This window comes from Schistocerca cancellata, chromosome 7 (assembly GCF_023864275.1).
Source record: "Schistocerca cancellata isolate TAMUIC-IGC-003103 chromosome 7, iqSchCanc2.1, whole genome shotgun sequence".
In the NCBI taxonomy this organism is placed as follows: domain Eukaryota; kingdom Metazoa; phylum Arthropoda; class Insecta; order Orthoptera; family Acrididae; genus Schistocerca; species Schistocerca cancellata.
In genome coordinates, this window is record NC_064632.1 from 465,760,772 (window position 1) to 465,777,521 (window position 16,750).

Sequence of the window (16,750 nt, forward strand, 5' to 3'; positions counted from 1 at the left end):
TCGAAGGTTGCAAGCGAAAATCATTCTGATACATCTGACAGTGAAATAAATGTACCGGTACTGTTGTTGCTAAGAATGTATGGCATGCAACAATCAGAGGTGGTGGTATGGACCAAGACAAGAAAAAATGTGTGGTAATCATGGGCTCTAAAATGCATACCTGTGGAGCTAAGAGCTCTTGTTAATCTAGGCTAGTGTGAAACACACTCCTCTACTGAACAAGTACTCATAGCTCTTTCCGGTACAGGGACCCTTACCTCAAACGGATACATTTATCCTTCACCATGAGCCTTGAAAGTAATCATCATGGAATCACCTTGTATACAAATACATTTACAGGCGCCAACGTCTATAGCTTTGACACTCTGTAGCGTCGTTGGGTAACGTTTCCGGACATGGATTTCTATGTAAAACTTCATCTGCTAAGTCCTATCTACAACCTCTAGAAATGTGTAATATGGATTGTGAGATACCCTGTAGAAGCTGTCTTAAAAATTACCACCGTTATTTCCGTGCTAACGTTAGTGGCGTATAATATTTTGAAATTAAATAAAATTATTGTTGAGAACTGTTGCGTCATTGGCACTTTACGTTATTCAATACAGGGTTGTGGAATGAGAAGTGCGATACATATAGCTGCGCAAGAATTTGAACGCCGCTGCCAAATGTCGAATCTATACAAGTTTTCACTTTCTTATTTCCGTTCTAGTAATTGGATCAAAGAGACAGAGCTGTTTCGTACATTTTACGACATGACTCGTTGCTACAAACCTTAGTTGTAAGGATGACAGAGCAAAGAAATCACATATACACTGATCAGCCAGAACATTATGACCACCTACATAACAGCCAGTATGTCCATCTTTGGCACGGATAACAGTAGCGACACGTTGTGGCGTGGAAGCAACGAGACCTTGATAGCCCGCTGGAGGGAGCTGGCACCACACCTGCACACGCAAGTCACCTAATTCCCGTTAATTCCGGGGAGGAGGGCGATGAGCTCTGACGCCACATTCAATCGTATTCCAGATCTGTTCCATAGGGTTCAGATCTGGGGTGTTGGATGCCCAGCACATCAATTGGAACTCACCATTGTGTTCCTCGAACCACTCCATCACACTTCTGGCCTTGTGACATGGAGCATTACCTTGTTGAAAAATGTCACTGCCATCGGGAAACATGATCCTCATGAAGGGGTGTACGTGGGTTGCAATCACTGTACGATACTCTTTGGCCATCATGGTATCTTGTAAGATCTCCAGTGGGCCTATGGATGCCCACATAAGTGTTACCTAGATCATAATGAAGCCGCTGCCAGCATGTCTCCATACCACAGTATAGATGTTAAGGAGTTGTTCTCCTGGAACACGACGGATTAGCGCCCTCCCATTGGCATGATGAGCAAGGCATCAGGATTCATCAGATCATGCAACACTCTGCCACTGCGCTAACGTCCAGTGCCGGTGGTCAGCTGACAATTGCCGATATCACGATGTTAACATTGGCACATGCATGGTCGTCAATTGCAGAGGTCCATCATTAAGAGTGTTCGGTGCACTGTGTGTTCAGACACATTCGTATTCTGCCCAGCATCAAAGGCTGATGTTAGTTCCACTACAGTTCACCGCCTGTCCTGTTTTACAACTCTGCCCAGCCGGCGATGTCCGACATCTGCAATGGGGGATGGCTGCCCAATCCCACGGGGTCTGGCGTGATTCCATATTGGTTTTGGCAGTAGGACAGCTATCTTCATACAGCCCCACTCTCCATTGTTGCCAGATGTATACAAGATGGTGGTGATGACGTCATTCAAGATGGCGTCCTGTAGACTTGGCAACAGCGCATAACATCATCAAAAATGGTGGCCATGACGTCAGCTGATGACGCAATTACTGTTATCCAAGATGGCGGGAAAGTACCACGCCCCTCTGCCATGCCCCCCTGGGGGGAAGTTCAAATTCTATCAGCACAATGCAGCACACCACGGCTACCTCTACTAACCTAAGAAAATGGCGGTAAAATAGGTCACTTGGGCTGCCTCCACTAACGTAAGTCATCCGACCGCCAACTCTTCCTAGGAATTGGCTGGAAAATGACTCAGCCTGTGCTGTATAGGATGGACATAAGTCTTTATTTTCAGTCTTTATTTAAACAATTAGAGGCAGTACTGCAATCAAGTGTATTCACCCCAAGGTCCAGAGTCCAACTGACCTAGTACACAGTACTGCCACCAGAGAGCACTGTCATCCATTCCCCCTGCCACTGTGACTGAACGGTTCTAGGCGATTCAGTCTGGTACCACACTGCTGCTACGGTCGCAGGTTCGAATCCTGCCTTGGTCATGGAAGTGAGATGTCCTTAGGTTAGTTAGGTTTAAGTAGTTCAAAGTCTAGGGGACTGATGACCTCAGATGTTGAGTCCCATAGTGCTTAGAGCCATTTGAACCGTTTTTGTCACCCCTTCTGTGACGTAATCCAAGGTTGTGGTCTGGTAGTGGAGAGGAAGGGCCTCGTAACAGGAAATTGAAGGGTATATTAATTATTTATAAAAAATGAGTTTGTAAGAGTAGGATTTCTCTTGCTCATCATTCTCTGCTGCTTGGAAACATGTAAGTCTTGTAAGAAGTAATTACATGGAGCAAACATGTTGCATAACCTAATGTTAGGCACTGTACTCTGGGTGTCTTAACCTTGGCCCTTTGTCAGCACTTAACCTATTTTCTGTTAAGTGGTTTTCCATGTCACCCTCATTTCCTTAAACTATTCTACCGCCTTTGATGCCTAATTAAGTAATTAGTTATGTCCTCCCACCATTTTGTGGTGCACTTTTCGAATTTCACATGCTGTTTGAACACCATTTCTGGCGCATTCTTCTTTGTCACCCACCCCCTTAAACTATTGTACTGTGTTTTACATAAAAATTATGCAAATTAACCTAGTGTTATGAACTTAACCTGCTGTTCTGCTCCATTCAATGACTGACGCACACATTCCCCTTAATTATTTTTCCACTAACACCATGCTGATATAAAAAATTTATGCAAATTCATTAAATCGATATTTTTCACATCTATGTGGTAGTTTATTTTAATTTGCAGCATCCTATTGGTCGGTGAAATCGATGGAATACAGTTTCAACAAAAGATTGCTAATAAAAAACACATCTCGCTACATGACGCCCGCCGCCCCCGCCACCACCGCTGCCCCCGGCCTCCACCCTACCCCGGCCGATGCCACCACAGCATCGCTCCGGCGTCCATGGGATGCCCTCCTTCAGGCTAGCGGGTTCGGGCTGTAGAAACCAGGTCGCTCACAGCAGCCCGATTTCACAGCGTCTCCTCCTCCCCCGTCACGTCCTCGCCGACCACGTGAGGTCCAGCACACACCCCTGTCCACCTCGCCACAGAACTCCAAGGCGCGCTCACACCGATCTCATACACGAAACACCTCTGGGCAGCACATGTGTTTACGGTTGCTGACACTGTACCTGTGGATACTGACGTCACAGATCGTGCTATAGAAATCTGTTCCAGAATAGCACAGGCTGCTTTCTCCCTAGCATTCCTAACCGGACATATGAGCTGTGTCCAGCTGTGCTTACCTGCCCCAGTATGACTGACACCTGGCCCCGAAATGTCCGTGTGGCTACTCACCATCTAAAAGGTTCTCAATGTTATACTGATGTCACATGTATATGTAAAATAAGAGCCAAGTCGACCTCTTGGAAATTGTACAGTGTCCCAGAAATAGTGAACTGGCACTTTTGTAGGAGCTTTTATGTTGTCTCAGCTTGTCTGCATGGAAATTCTTATCCTAACAGAATTTGTTTTCGAAAATAGCGCGGAATAACGCCGAATGAATTCCTTCTCATTGTCCTAACGTGGTACCCTGTCCATCACGTCTTGCCCTTCTTGTATTCAACACACACAAACGTTCTCACCACTATGTAGAGACTCCTATTTCCCCGTACAAAGGATGTCTTGTGAATGGATGGGGGATTATGATTGACTCTTATCGATTTTACTCGCCGAGTTACTGATGCTGCCGGTGTGGAAGCACTGTCCACCTTTCTTTTCTTTCTGCAGACAAGACTTTTAACTGAAAAAAACTATTTTATGCCAATAGCCATATTGCATCCACAATTAAACCCTGCAATATTACCCGACATGTTGGCAAATATGAAAAGACTCTTACTTAATTACACTGCTGTCCGACTGAGGACAGGAGCTTGAATATTAGAGCATGCTACCGATCTCCAACCCAGCAATGTATCACCACGTACTGTGTCGATGTAGTAAACATACAATATGTATCCTGCGCCTTACAAAATACCCCTTTTACATTATTCGTACATATACCGCAAAGACAGACAGATTAAGCACATGCACTGTCAGTATACTCGCGGCACTAGATATTTCCTGTGAGGTCGGGTGGTCATCCAATCCCAATGCATGACCAGAGCACCCACAGTGGATCAAAGTCACTCTCAGAACTGTTGGGCAAAGACTGACGCATTTCCCCCCTAGGCACAAACACGTTACTGTTTCTGGTACAGACCTGCTTGCTTGCTCATTTTTCTACACACATCTCCAGACTCCGTGATTACAAGAACATATCTAATTTCGCATGGTTCTCTAGAATATCATACGATTTTCGCGGTACTTCTCGATATCAAACACATATCAATATCGCTTGCATAGCATATCATTTGCGCGATACAATTCCAAAGATATAGACTGGAAATTATTTCTCTAGAAACCTGTAATTTTAGCTAGGTGGAGCCTGCTGTAAACCATAGAGTAACTAGAAACTTATCCCATCTGCGAAGATCTTTATGTGAAAAAACTAGACAAAATAAAAATAGAGTAAACTGATATTTCCACTCACTAATATTGATGTCGGTGATGTAACAGATTCCAAATCATCCCTATAATTTACAAAGTCAAATAAGGTGTCTGTCATGTCCATAGAACCAGCAAAAGTGTCTTCCACCTGCTAGATGCATACACCACAATCGATGTTCTCTCAACTAAATAAAGACCCAAAATGTGAAGAAGCAGCCAACCGAACAATTCACATGGGAGGGAATAATGGTCCAGCGCAAACACACATCTATATTAAATCTTCTCAAATCTCTACACACTCGCAGAAGCTATCCAACATATATTAAAGTATTACTTTGCTATTCAGCCAAGTAGAGGACTAAATGGCTAAGTCAACTACATTCCTACACTCCAACACACCTTTCCATTTGGACAGCTATTCCCATTATTTGACTTTGTAAATTATAGGGATGATTTGGAATCTGTTGCATCTCCGACATCGGTATTAGTGAGTAGAAATATCTGGTTACTCTATTTTTATTTTGTCGAGTTTTTTTCAAGTAAAGGTCTTCGCAGATGGGATAAGTTTCTAGTTACTCTATGGTTTACAGCAGACTCCACCTAGCTAAAGTTTTGAGTTTCTAGAGAAATAATTTGCAGTCTATATCTTCCGAATTGTATCGCGCAAGTGATACTGCTATGCAAGTGATATTTATATGTGTTTGATATCGAGAAGTACCGCGAAAATCGTATGATATTCTAGCGAACCAGGCGAAATTAGATATGTTCTTGTAATCACAGAGTCTGGAGATGTGTGTAGAAAAATGAGCAAGCAAGCAGGTCTGTACCAGAAACAGTAACGTGTTTGTGCCTAGGGGGAAAATGCGTCAGTCTTTGCCCAACAGTTCTGAGAGTGACTTTGATCCACTGTGGGTGCTCTGGTCATGCATTGGGATTGGATGACCACCCGACCTCACAGGAAATATCTAGTGCCGCGAGTATACTGACAGTGCATGTGCTTAATCTGTCTGTCTTTGCGGTATATGTACGAATAATGTAAAAGGGGTATTTTGTAAGGCGCAGGATACGTATTGTATGTTTACTACATCGACACAGTACGTGGTGATACATTGCTGGGTTGGAGATCGGTAGCATGCTCTAATATTCAAGCTCCTGTCCTCAGTCGGACAGCAGTGTAATTAAGTAAGAGTCTTTTCATATTTGCCGACATGCCGGGTAATATTGCAGGGTTTAATTGTGGATGCAATATGGCTATTGGCATAAAATAGTTTTTTTCAGTTAAAAGTCTTGTCTGCAGAAAGAAAAGAAAGGTGGACAGTGCTTCCACACCGGCAGCATCAGTAACTCGGCGAGTAAAATCGATAAGAGTCAATCATAATCCCCCATTCATTCACAAGACATCCTTTGTACGGGGAAATAGGAGTCTCTACATAGTGGTGAGAACGTTTGTGTGTGTTGAATGCAAGAAGGGCAAGACGTGATGGGCAGGGCGCCACGTTAGGACCATGAGGAGGAATTCATTCGGCGTTATTCGCGCTATTTTCGTAAACAAGTTCTGTTAGGACAAGAATTTCCATGCAGACAAGCTGAGACATCATAAAAGTTCCTACAAAAGCGACCGTTAACTATTTCTGGGACACTGTACAATTTCCGAGAGGTCGAGTTGGGTCTTATTTTACATATACATGTGACATCAGTATAAGATTGAGAACCTTTCAGATGGTGAGACGCCACACGGACATTTTGGGGCGAGGTGTCTGTCACGCTGGGGCAGGTAAGCACGGCTGGACACAGCTCATAGGCCTTGTTAGGATCGCTAGGGAGAAATCAGCCTGCACTATTCTGGAACAGATTTCTATAGCGCGATCTGTGACGTCAGTATCCACAGGTATAGCGTCAGCAACGATAAACACATGTGCTGCCCAGAGGTGTTTCGCATATGAGATCGGTGTGAGCACGCCTTGGAGTTCTGTGGCGAGGTGGACAGGGGTGTGTGCTGGACCTCACGTGATCGGCGAGAACGTGACGGCGGAGGAGGAGATGCTGCGAAACTGGGCTGCTGCAAGTAGTCTGGTTGCTGCAGCTCTAACCTGCTAGCCTGATGGAGGGCGGGCCATGGACACCAGAGGGATGCTGTGGTGGCTGCGGCCGGGGTAGGGTGGGGGCCGGGGACAGCAGTGGTGGCGAGAGCGGCTGGCATCGAGTAGTGAGATGTGTTTTTTATTAGCGATCTTTTGTTGAAACTGTATACCCTCTTTTTCACCAACCAATAGGATGTTGCGAATTAAAATAAACTACCACACAGATGTGAAAAATATCGATTTAATGAATTTGCATTTTTTATATCAGTGTGGTGTTAGGGGAAAATATTTAAGGGGAGGATGTTCGTCAGTGGGTGACATGGAGCAGAACAGCAGGTTAAGTGCAGAACACTAGGTTAATTTGCATAATTTTCATGTAAAACGCAGTACAAGAGTTTAAGGGAGTGGGTGACAAAGAAAATGCGCCAGAAATGGTGTTCAAACAGCATGTGAAATTCGAAAAGTGTACCAGAAATTGGTCGGAGGATATAACCTATTATTTAATTTGGTATCAAAGGCGGCAGAATAGTTTAAGGAAATGAGAGTGACATGGAAAACCACTTAACAGAATAATAGGTCAAGTGCCGAGAAAGAGCCAAACATTAGGTTAAGACACCCAGAGTACAGTGCCAAACATTAGGTTATGCAACATGTTTGCTGCTTGTAATTACTTCTTACAAGACCTACATGTTTCCCAACAGCAGATAATGTAGAGCAAGAGAAATCCCACCCCCACAAAGTGATTTTTTATAAGTAAACAATATACCCTTCAATTTTCTGTTATGAGGCCCTTCCTCTCCACCACCAGACCACTATCTTGGATTACGTCATGGATGGGACGAAAGTGCTCTCTGGGTGTAGTACTGCCTACTAGGTCAGTTGGACTCCGGACCTTGGGGTGAACACACTTAATGGCAGTACTAATTGTTTAAATAAAGACGGAAAATAAAGACTTATGTCCATCCTATCCAGCACAGGCTGAGTCCTTTTCCATCCAATTCCTAGGAAGTGGCAGTGGTCAGATGACTTAGGTTAGTGAAGGCAGCCCAAGTGCCCTTTCTTTGCCGCCATTTTCTTAGCTTAGTAGAGATAGCGCAAGTGTCGTTTCTTCACTGCCAAAATTCAAACGTCCTGTCAGTTTCTAGGAAGAGGTGGCGGTCGGATGACTTAGGTTAGTGGAGTTAGCACAAATGACCTATTTCCCGCCATTTTCTTAGGTTAGTAGAGGTAGCTGTGGTGTTCTGCATTGTGCTGATGGAATTTGAACTTCCCGCCAGTGGGGCGTGGCAGGGGGGCGTCTCACTTTCCCACCATTTTGGATAACGGTACTTGCGTCATCAGCTGACGTCATGGCCGCCATATTGGATGACGTCATGAGCTGTTGCCAAGTTTACAGGCCGCTATGTTTGACGACGTCATCACCGGCATCTTGGATACATCTGGCAATAATGGAGAGTGGGGCTGTACTAAGATAGCTCTACTTCTTTCTGCATGTGTTTGAAGGCATTCACCACAGCACTTCTCGGACACCCAAAGAGTCGTGCAGTTTCCGAAATGCTCGTTCCGATCCTCTGGTTCATCACAATCTGCCCTCGGTCGAACTTGCCTTCTTCATTCTACACACACTCGTCATGCTCAGTGATACTACATGAACCATGCGTGTGTCTGACAGGCAGTCATTCCTCACGAGGCGATGCTGCTATCCCCTGGATGGGTTTACATCGACCTTAAGTAGGTTGTCATACTATTCTGGCAGATCAGTACATTTCTCTAAAGAAGATCGTCGATTATGTAAGACTGAAATAAAGAGAATAGCTGGCAAACAATTAGAATCGAGAACTACATCGAAACAGTAGTCGTCAGCCCTGGTAAAAGTTCTGTGTTGGGCTACTGTGGCATTGCCAGCCAGGGTGGCCGAGCGTTTCTAGGCGCTCCAGTCTGGAACCGCGCGACCGCTACGGTCGCAGGTTCGAATCCTGCCTCGGACATGGATTTGTGTGATGTCCTTAGGTTAGTTAGGTTTAAGTTCTGGGCGACTGATGACCTCAGAAGTGAAGTCCCATAGTGCTCAGAGCCATTTGAACAATTTACTGTGGCATTATTCATTATGCCTAGTGGATCCAGTGAATCAGGGTCAACCTCTATTGCACTCAATTTCTTCCAGGACCTGGGCAGTTAGGCAGTTGCCATTGGCTCAGAATCCAGTGGTGGTGCCAGAGTTTGTATCATAATTACAGCATGGCTCCAAGGTTGCACCAGCAGAACTTTTGGCATGTGACATGTGGTATACAAGAGCCTAGGTAGCCTCTTAGGGCCGGCAACCCATATAACACCATAGAGGACAAGGTTGTCTATGCCCAAAGGCGTACCTGAAAGCACCATGGTAAACACCGGCTATTTACACACAAGAATTCTATTACAGTATTGACACCTGCCAGGTCACTCATGGTTCGCATATCGAATGTTTGTAAAAAAAAAAAACTTTCAGAGTTTCTCTTCAAAATGCAATATGTATGACATCTGTACAGTGTTTAGTTGTTGTGCAATAAATAACTGAAAGTGTTCCTGGACTTTATGTACACCATGTATACCTTTTAAAAGTGCTGTAACACATTTATCCATATTGTAAATGAGAAAATATTCTTGCAATTACTGTTCCGCTAACTTATGTTCTCTAACTGATGTTCTCCATAGAAGAGTAGCATTTCTACCTTTTCTTCGTTGGTGTTCACTGTACTAAGGCAGACCTTTAACTGAAGAAAGTTGACAAAATAATGGTGTGTTTTTTCCTTGTATTTCCATTTTTTAATGTAAATTTCAGCAAGTGAATGACTTATATTATTCCTGTTATCTCCACAGTGTATCAATACAGGAGAGTCCGAGCCATTTGTGTTACGTTTTTAGTAGTGTCATGCTGGTGAGAATGGTACACATTGTTGAACAGAACTCGAGGAGAGGAATTTGATTACTGAATAAAAAATATATTGTGCTAGATATACAGACTTACTGCTGTTCATTTTTTTATAACGAAGAAAGTTACATAAAGGCAATGATAACTGTATATGTCAAATCTCCATCTTCAAATATTGATCATTTTAGTGAGAAATTCAGAACTGAAAGTGGTGCCACAAAAGGAGATTCCATATCACCAAAACTATTCTGAATAGTCCTAGAGGAAATTTTCAGTTACTTAAACTGGAGAATTGAAGAATAAATATAATAGAAAAATGTGAACTACTTTCGTCTATTTGTTGAAATTGTACTGTTTGCCTCTTAGTGAATATGAACTTCAAGAGGGCCCTGTCATAGTCACCATGTGTCATGAACGGGGCGATGTTTCCTCTGCCACATGCTGTACTAAAATCCTGTCTGTTGATACTCCCTCATCACTCGTCACGTTATAAGAAATCCTTTAACTAATATTCAACTTTATAATTGTCTTCAATTACAACCTTGACTTCACACTACTGTCCATTACCTGTTGTTGCCTTTTCAGATTTCTTTCTTCTTGTTGGGATGGCTCAATAGGAATATGGTTCATAAACGTTTCTGTTTGACATTGTTGAAACATAATTAACATAAAAAGAATAATTATTTAATGTTCGAAGCCTACTATGTGCCACTATTGTTGTCCAAACTCTTGTACTAAAACTTTATGTATTACCACAGTAGACAAATAAATAACATTCTAACCAAATCTTTAAGCTTTTAAGATTTCTGATACAATTATGAACTTCATAAAACTGTTAAGTACTACGCTACACATAAAAACTACTACGCTACACATAATACATCTATGTTCTTCACCCATCCGATAACACACAGAGTCAAAACTGCTTGTAGATTAAACGCTGCAACAATGTGTCTATAATCACACTACAGAGAAGACTACCTTTTTTACCACTGTCTAGGATTACGATGGTAAGATTGTTGCTTCTTTGGAGCATTTTTGTTTAGTGATGTTAAAGCTAGTATGGCGAGTGGAGTAATATGTGCTTGAAGTGAGAAAAGTTGCCAGAGTGGTAAGTAAGAGAAGGAGAAAAGACGCTGTGTGTATTAACCATTTGTCATCAAAAATAGCGGTATGTATGCTAATGAAATAAAACGTGTTGATTTAACTGTTTTCTTCTAAAAGTTCTTTGGTTTTGGTCTTCACAGCAGTGTATAATTGGATGAATGGGAATAGTGGGGTGAACAGAAACGAAACTTCCAAATAGTTCTGTGTTAACGTGTCTGTAGGCAAATAGGAATATCCTTCAAAGATGTGTTTGCCTGGGTTGGTAGCAAACCATTCTAATGGGGAAAATATGAATTTCAAAATTGGAGACATTGTCGGTTGATGTTTTGTTTCTTGTATGGCAACCATCGAATGCGATGGTGAAACTGCTTACTTGGAACTTTATCTGTAAGAGGTAATCTGAATTGTGTTAATTTAACTACATGGCAAGGAAATTTGCAATTTCATTTCATTAAGCGAAAGTTCAGCTGTAAAATACACTTTAATTCGACATGTGTTTTGGTTAATTCAAAATGTTGGGTTGTGTTTTCGTAATTTGTGGGGTGAATAGAAACAGTAATCAATCGTCAGTGTTTCTTCAGAAGGAAACCGAGAATTTGACTGGAATGAAGTTTCACCTGGCACTGCTCTCGACCCAGGAAGATTATGCTGTGATTAAAGTAAATGGAAAATGTTAGCAGTAATTTAGATTGTATACATATAAATCGTTATTTAGAAGGCAAAGGTTATGTTGATATTTTTTGGAAAAACAAGACCCATTAAACACGTTTATTTTAACAGATGAGGAGTAATCCATAAGTCAAGGAGACGTTTTTCGAAAGCTCTTCGTTACCTCTGGGGGTACAAGTTGTAGGCTTTAATGTGTAAACAAACAAATCAATTCCTTCAATTTAATGTTACAATAAAGTAATTGGAGTTATGACAAATATTTGGAAAAGAGAATAAAACACCAAAATTAATGCAATATTTTTAGTTATTGTATTGACTGAAACTTTTTTTAAACCAGGTACATTTTGTTTCACATTCTCCTAGATCTAAAACAGACTTTGACAAGACCCTATTCACCACAAACACCAATAAACAGAAAAAATAATAAAATTAACACTTTTGTCTCTATTTACACTTCTCTTTGGCGTGGATACCAAGGTCCCAAACGTAATTAATTTCCATATTTATTTTTAAAATTACATATTTTTTTCTTATAAAGTTGAAGACTGTTCCTGTTTATCCCATTTTATGGTAGTAATGAGTGACACAAAAAATGATGGTTCAGCCCTCCTCCCCTCCCGCCCTCGCCCATATACCTTGCAATTGGCTTGGAGGTTAACACCGATTAGCCATGAAGTGAAAGAATAAGTTAATTAGTGTATGGAAGCAAATATATATAAATCTTGTCCCCTGTGAGGATTCAGTGTTCTCGCAAAAAAGAATTTCATAGAGCAAGACTGAAAGTAGGCCAGTGTAATCAACATAGCGAAAAGAAATGGACGAAATGGGAGTGAAGCATGGACTTTTAAAGGTAAAGCTAATCAAAAACTGAAAATGGCTCTAGAGATGCTCCTTAGCAGTTAGTTTGAGCGATAGGTAAACGAATGTATCATGGAACAGACTAGAGTGGAAGATATAATTAGACTGTCATGAAAATCAAGTGGAAATGTATTGGGCATTTAGCCAGGATTAAAAGACATAAGGAAACCCTGAGATGACTACCTAATGGAACTTGGTAGTTGATGAAAGAAATCGTACAGGAAAATATGGGTGCGTACTGTTGGAGATGGTACCGCATGTTAAGACTTTAAAGAACTCTTACCAACTACTGGATATCATATGGTTTGCCATTTCCTTTGATGTTTTATGCTATTTGCTTTTGTACCAAATTTCTGTACTTCTGATTGTTCTTTGCAATTATGTACCACAATACTTCACAAAAAATTTTAAAAATTTTCGTTTTTACAAGTTGGTATTTGTCATGAATTTTTGTGATGCACTCTTGAGACCATATGTGATATAACACACACACCCATCTTTAAAACAACAGCTAAGCACCTGCACACACCTGGACAGATAGTTAGTAGGACAGAAGCTGTTTCATATTTGATCTCAATTACTCGCACATGGTATCAATTTTAAAGATGTGTTCACATCAACTGGAACTGAGATAAGTCAGCGTAAGTTGTAGTTAAGATCAGAAGCCTTCTTAAGACGCTAGAAGGAAAAATGAAATCCTATTATAAGATATTTTGAATGTGCCTGACGTTATAATTGCAGCACAACTGCCACATGCATTCCGTCCACTGATGCACTCACTCAGCGATGCTTGATTTATTACGAAGATCACACACACTTTGAGGATACAGGCAACATTTTATTGCTGGGGTGTCATAAAAAACGTCGGCAAATAAGCTCACAAAAATAGGACGTGGTCTACCAGCAGCATTTCAATGCTTTGTATTGTAATACTTCGCCACCAGGCACTGAGAACATGGGTATTCTGTTTAAACTGCAACCTGGACATAGAAACTTTTCCAAAAGCCTGCAGGTTCGGTTTAATTGAAGTATGTTCATCGCTCTAAAGGAGTTATTTTATTTAATGTCTAACTGATAGCTGAGGGACATTGCTCAATCCCAAACGCCTGAAGACATCTGACCTAAGCACAAGCATTTCATTACAAACAAGTGGGCTTGTTGTTGTGTTGCAACCTTCTTGATGACTCAGGAATGCACACACACACACACACACACACACACACACACACACACACACACACAGAGCTGTCCAGGAACACACAGTTGATGTACTTGTTGTCCAAGATTAAATAAGCCACCTATGTCTCTGGTACTCATGTATATTATACGAAACACAAGCATACAGTAGTGTCTGCAAGGGTAGCCACAGTTTCACTCCGTAAGGTCGAGGGATAATAGTGATGGGTGCAGCCGACAGCTGCTTTTACTATGCGTAATAGAATAGATGTCACAGTGCTTGAATCGTAATCGGTATTCCACATGTATGGTGCAGTTCTGGATATGGCAGAACAACATTGTCTATAATCATTACAGTGACGAGACATTATGTTAAGGATGTAGCCCGGAAACCAACCAACAATCGATCCAACAGAAGATTGCTGAACCAACGCAAGTGAAGAAAGCGAAACAATTTCCAATGTGAAAACAACCAATATTTTTAATGACTCGACCCCAGCAAAGAAACAAATCTGTTATGGTGCCATTGCATGTTTGATCCTAACTGCCAACTACCTACTATATAGTAGAGGTAGTCTTGCACTCGTGGCATCGTTTTTCATATGAGTTAGGTTTTCCATGATTTCCCTAAATCACTTTAGGCAAATTGTGGGATGGTTCCTTGACACAGCTGACTTCGTTCCCCATCCTTCCCTAATCCGATGGGAACAATGACCTCGCTGTTTGGTCCTCTCCCCCAAACCAAACAACCAACCATACAAAAGAAATTATCTAATGGTGACCACCATCTTCATAACAAATAATGATCACAAACTGCAAACTGAAATTATCGAATAATGCTTACATACCTAGCGAAGTATCTCTCATCTCCAAACACATAAAAAATCTTTATGCACATTTTTGTACTTATTAACCCTTAGCTTACACACTAAACAAAAATCACACTACCATTTAATTAAGTTCTTGAATTTTGACCATACAGATATATCAAAATCTCCATGACTCTGAGTGTCTTCACAACATCTTAACCACTATCCGCATACATTTTATTGCACATTGCACAGTGTTGACGAAGTTTGGGGTGTCTTAGTTACAAACATTTTCATAGAAGTCCTGATATAATCTCTTGAGACATGTAGCCACGCACTAATTGTGTGAGCGTTACATCAAGACAATTGGAACTTGACATATAAATCAAATAATTCCTGAAAGCTTGGCAGTACAATTTGTATTCACATTGTGTAATGTGTTTTCTTTGGAAAGTGGTGTAATTCCACTAAAAGCATAAACCCTAAATAAATGGCGTTAGGTGAGCACTGAGTAATCTTTTCCACATCAATGAATTGCAGTTTCACATTCTGTTCAGACCACAGTTGTTCGCATATCTTTAGGGAATGAAAACATTAAGTAAGAAACAGATGAAATGATAGTGGAATCGGAGTAATAGATTGGTATAAAATTTGAAAACGTATTGCCCCTTGTGATACGTTTGTTCCAGGTCAGTAGTCAGTAAACACACATTGTTGCAGTGACTGCTGTATGTAAGGACTTTAGATGTTCACTCAAGTACACCATTTTTCCTGGATTAGCATTATACGCTAGACTTAACCAAGATTCGATGGGTCCCCTAATCGTTCTCACCTGCAGCCTGCGCTTTGTAGTGGCGTATCTATTTCCTGGGTGGCCGCCCCTTGTAGAGTTGCGAATCAGCTTCTGTAGAAAAGGCGGCGTTTTCTGCAGAGCCAGTTGCTTTACACGTTCTCTTTCTGCAGCCTGCAACAGAACGCAAGTGTGTACAGACGGTTACTGAGTTAACTCAAACATCTTAATCATCATTACTGTTGCTGAACTACCTTTCACCTGCTATACACACATGTACTTCGTCACGCAGTAGGTGTATACAGCTCTTGAATTATTTACACAGCAATTCTGTAACACGTTTCAGGTTATCCACAGCACAATGAAGTAAGATAATGGTTCCAATGTCTCACTCGCAACGATATCATTACAGACAGAACAGAATATCTGATTGGGCAGTGATGTGGCAGGAAACTGGCCATTCTGTGGTTCAAAGGAACTACCCTCGTGTTGGTCTTAAGTGACGTATGTTGTTGTTGTTGTCTTCAGTCCTGAGACTGGTTTGATGCAGCTCTCCATGCTACTCTATCCTGTGCAAGCTTCTTCATCTCCCAGTATCTACTGCAACCTACATCCTTCTGAATCTGCTTAGTGTATTCATCTCTTGGTCTCCCTCTACGATTTTTACCCTCACACTGCCCTCCAATGCTAAACTTGTGATCCCTTGATGCCTCAAAACATGTCCTACCAACCGATCCCTTCTTCTAGTCAAGTTGTGCCACAAACTTCTCTTCTCCCCAATCCTATTCAATACCTCCTCATTAGTTACGTGATCTACCCACCTTATCTTCAGCATTCTTCTGTAGCACCACATTTCGGAAGCTTCTATTCTCTTCTTGTCCAAACTAGTTATCGTCCATGTTTCACTTCCATACATGGCTACACTCCATACAAATACTTTCAGAAACGACTTCCTGACATTTAAATCTATACTCGATGTTAACAAATTCCTCTTCTTGAGAAACGCTTTCCTTGCCATTGCCAGTCTACATTTTATATCCTCTCTACTTCGACCATCATCGGTTATTTTACTCCCTAAATAGCAAAACTCCTTTACTACTTTAAGTGTCTCATTTCATAATCTAATTCCCTCAGCATCACCCGACTTAATTTGACTACATTTCATTATCCTCGTTTTGCTTTTGTTGATGTTCATCTTATATCCTCCTTTCAAGACACTGTCCATTCCGTTCAACTGCTCTTCCATGTCCTTTGCTGTCTCTGACAGAATTACAATGTCATCGGCGAACCTCAAAGTTTTTACTTCTTCTCCATGAATTTCAATACCTACTCCAAATTTTTCTTTTGTTTCCTTTACTGCTTGCTCAATATACAGATTGAATAACATCGGGGATAGGCTACAACCCTGTCTTACTCCTTTCCCAACCACTGCTTCCCTCTCATACCCCTCGATTCTTATAACTGCCATCTGGTTTCTGTACAAACTGTAAATAGCCTTTCGCTCCC